Here is a 4,667-nt window from a genome sequence, read left to right as displayed (position 1 = left end):
TTACCTATTGTTTTCTGTTTTGTTTATGATGACGTCTTAGTCACATAATCATGATAATCTTATCTCAGGCCTTAACATTTGTCATATGATAATTGCACATAATTACCCATCAAATGAGTAGCATAGCAAAAGTTTTATCATTAAATAAAACAAATTTGTCTTTTTTATTGCCAATTCTGAAATGACATCCTAATTACGCTTTGTAAACAAAGCTGTGCTCTAATATTAGCACAAAATATGTTTGACACATGCGCACAAACTTACTTGTTTTCATTCTCGTTATTTTCATAAAATATATTCAGTTTAGCTGCTTACATAAATTTTCATTATATATTAATATCCAAAAAACATACATTTACCCTGCTTCCAATTTTTAAACTTATTTAAAATATGAAAATGTAATGTACATACTTCATGGAGAGTAAATGGGAACAGCAAACATTCTAAGGTATTTTCGTAAGCTTCCACTTATATAAATACTGTATTTGACCTATTAGGATCGAAATAATTCCTTCATGTCATGCTCTATGTCTTTTTAACATGGGTATAGGCATTATACTTGACCATATGTACACCTCGCTAATGCTCCGTGTAAAATATTGACAAATATAATGCCTACCCATGTTAAAATGAGCATAGAGCTTGATATAAAGGAAATATATCATAAGTATACTAGTTAAAAGGTAAAATAACAAAATATTAAACTCTAAGGAATAATCAAAACGGAAAGTCCTTTATCAACTGTCATATTCCTGACTTGGTACAGGTATTTCCTTATGTAGAAAATGGTGGATTAAACCTGGTCTTATAGCTAGCATATAATTTTAAAAATCTTCATGAAATCAAGCACTGCAACCTTTTTTTGATTTTATGATTTTTAAACATCTCATCTTTATCCACAACATATTTTAAAAACACAAAAATTACAATACAATATGAAACTGTATCAACTCCCTTAATTACATAATGACAGATGACTTAGGAATTATGAAGTGGTGAGTATTACAGAAAGTGGGTGAATTGTAAGATCAGGTAAATGCCACATGTTTATTTATTTTGAACTTTCCAGTTGACCTGAAGCCTTGGCAACATAAAAAGTCAGTAAAAGAGAGGCGAAAGATACCAAAGGGACATTCAAACTCATAAGTAGAAAATAAACTGACAACGCCATTGCTAAAAAAAGAAAAAGACAAACAGACAAACAACAGTACACAAAACACAACATAGAAAACTAAAGACTGAGCAACAAGTTTCAATAGTGATTTCTTTCATGTTTTTGTCACAACAACTAATTGGTAAGCAATAAAACAATTAAGTGGGAAATAAAGAGAGATAACTAACATTTTGTCTTACCTTCCATAAATGAAGCTGAGTGTCAAGACTTAAGGATGATAATTTGGTTGCAATGCATATACGATTTAAATGCATGTTAGACTTTATATTTAAGAAGTTAGAGAAGTTGGATTAACAATATCTGGTATTCAGATGCCTTTATGCTCTGAAGTTTAGTCTACCATATGTCATGGTTCGGTAATTGTATAAAAAGTATAGTTTCCATGCCCATGAATAAATTTTTGGGTAGCATATAGTCCTTGCATTTTATGCTCTTCTATCTGTCCTTGGATTTAAGCTTTTTTTTCATCAAAATACTGTATCCAGAGCAAAATTTTGAAAATATCTTTAAAATTTTTACTTTTTTTACTGTTGGACTCACCGGTTTATTCCTTGAATGCCAACATCCTTTGATCTACCGACAATTTACCTGTAAAATTATGTTGGCGTTCGAGGAATAGGTGCAAGTGGTTATCACAACAAAAGTGCATGCTTATCAAAACAATCATACTAATTAAACAGATAGGTAAAATACAGGTAGCTAAATCTAGTTCATGTTTGTCAAGTTGTTGAAAATCATTGTTTGCTGTTACTGCTTGAAAAAAATGGATTCTCTTAAAATGAAACTTTGAAAAGTGTTGCATCACAAAGTCAACATGTGCATATTGTCAGGAATTCCAGTTTGCACAAATTCTGCAATAGCCTCTTTGGATTTTGATGGGTTTTTTTTTCAATATTTCTATAGTTGTGTGTGCTGTAATATCTCCCATATTACTTGATGGAATATCTTGAAACTTTGTATCTCGTGTTAGATTACTATGTTTCATTTTGTTCAGTTGTGATTCATAATATATTGTTTAGGTGTTTGTTACTCATCGGAATTCTTGTTACCCTATTTTATGGATTTTCTTGAAACTTTGTAGAGTTGTGGAAGATATTTTCATACTTTTTTCATAGCATAAAAAGAAGAAAAAAATCAATTTTGAATAATATATTTTTTATTTGTACACAGAGCGCACAGAAAACAATACATATAACATAAGCAAACATTTAGCAGATTGACAAAAAGCACTATATATGTGATCTGATAACAATTGTTGAATAGTTTATACAAGCACTTTTCACATTTAACAGTCTATTACAAGTGTAAAAGATACGATGCTGAGTCAGCCAACTGTACAGTTGTCATTTCTCTGTTGGCGTGTCGCTGTTTCAGGTTACCGAGTCTGGTCTCAATTTCTCTGTATTTTCTTTTTCTGTTGATTCGTTTACCAACGGCTGCGTACTGCAGCATTTGACATCTGGAAGCAGCTTCCTGACGTTGTAACAGCTCGATCAACACAGATGACGGTTGCCTTCTACCCAGTACTCGGTCACGTAGTCGGTAAATCTTGCGGTGTTGATGTCGGTATCTACATCCTCTAAGTCTTGGAGAGCTTGAAACCAGACGTCCTCCACCTCCTCAGTTGGTAACATTGGAAAAACAGCTGCTCTTCTCACCAGTCTGTAGATGTCCTCGTTGTTCGAATATGGAACTTGCAGGCCACACTCTTTGAGTTTTCCGCCAGATACTGGTTGAAGTTGCGGTTGGTGTTGTTGACAGTAATCTTTAAGTAGTTGGAAGAAACGAATGTCGGTTGCTTGGTCTTTTCCTTTCTTTATTTCTTTAAAATTCATAATAATTTTAACCCCAAAATCTACTTTTTTTTCTTAACAAAAAGTGATAAAATGTTGCAATTTTATCAAGTTCACTAATTATTTTTAACAGTTAAATACTTATAAAAACATTTAATCAGTTATAAAAACACCTATTGTTATTATAAAAACATCTATTGAAATATTTTTGTTGGCGTTCAAGGAATAGGTAACATATAAAATGTTGGCATTCGAGGAAGACACCGACTCACCATGGACAAAAGTGACATGTCCCTGGACTAGTCTTCAAAATTCCTTAGGGAGCTACCATTTGATTTTTATGGGGGGCTAGGATGAAAAATTTTGTCCTGCCTTTTTATTTTCCCTTTCTATTCGGTCCTGCCTTTTTTTTTTTTTAGTTTATCCTGACTTTTTCTTTACATAAATTGTCATCCTGACTCTTTTTTTTTGCAAATAATTTCATCCTGCCTATTTTTTTTACTCAAAACTCTTGTCCTGCCTATTTTTTTCAAATTTCATCCTAGCCCCCCCCCCCCCCCATAAAAATCAAATGGTAGCTCCCTTAGTGAGAAAGTTGTGGGGTTAAGTTTTTAAGACATCAGTAACTCTGTCAAACCTTCATAGAGTTTTATGAAACTTGCGCAGAAGCTTTTTAATGATTTAGTCGATTAACATGTAATGTTTGATTCAAAATTAAAAAAACTAATTTATTCAATTTTCCGTATTTTACTGATAAATGGACTAAATTTTTGTTAATGTCTTGCCTTCAAAGAAAGTCACAAAATGTGAGACAAAGGGATTACAATCTGGTGACTGCATAAATATTTATATTTAAACAGGTAGAGGACCTGGATGTTTCATACCTTGTATGCATATACCTTATGTTACGAAGTTTCCGTTTGTCTTATGTCCATTGTCCTTGACCTAATGTTCATGGTTCAGTGACTGTTTGAAAAAAAATCTACTATTTTTTTGTTATGTGAAATAATAATTGAGTAATAGGACAACTATATTTGGTATATGGGTTCCTTGCAAGGACTACATACCAGTCAGACAGGGTTCACCTGACCTCGACCTCATTTCATGGATTAGTGATCAAGGTTAAGTTTACCTCGACAAGTTCGTAATACAGACACTATAAGCAATAGGACAACTATGTTTGGTGTATGGGATAAGTAATAGTTATACACCGAGGGATAGGTGTGTCTGGATAAGAAACCCCGACGGCTGTTTAGCATATTCCCGTTAAATCCTGGTGCTAGTATGGATCAGCAGTTCAAGGTTGACCGTTTCGTGCATTCTTATTACAAAAAAAAAATACATCATGCTCCTTGTAATCAGTTGTCAATATGGACGGGTATAAGACGGACGACTTTTTGAGTCAAGAGTTGGATTTGGTAGAATAGACTAAAGATAAAGGCAATATTATAACCCAAAGTACTTACCTGTATCAGTTTAATGAAGGTAATCATAAATATATTTTTTATGTAACGGTTTTATATATAAAAAAAAGAAGCCCCCTCCCCTCTTTTAGGTGTGTCTGGATTCAGAAATATTCAAAATAGATGCTTAATATTTTTTTCGCTATTGGAATTTCCTAAAATGTGTTTTTTTAATATCTTGAAACAACTTGTAGTGAACACTATTAGTAATTTCTTTTATTATACTTCACGTTAAAA

The 4,667-nt window shown here is 32.6% G+C and overlaps 1 long non-coding RNA gene across 1 annotated transcript in view; it reads right to left on the bottom strand.

The window, feature by feature from the left end:
• LOC127728679 (uncharacterized) overlaps window positions 1-4,667 on the bottom strand; it is a 185,259-nt gene that overhangs the window by 123,111 nt on the left and 57,481 nt on the right. The window lies entirely within an intron of this gene.

Source organism: Mytilus californianus, unplaced genomic scaffold, assembly GCF_021869535.1.
Source record: "Mytilus californianus isolate M0D057914Y unplaced genomic scaffold, xbMytCali1.0.p SCAF_2, whole genome shotgun sequence".
In the NCBI taxonomy this organism is placed as follows: Eukaryota; Metazoa; Mollusca; class Bivalvia; order Mytilida; family Mytilidae; genus Mytilus; species Mytilus californianus.
This window is presented reverse-complemented; position numbering and strand designations above follow the sequence as displayed.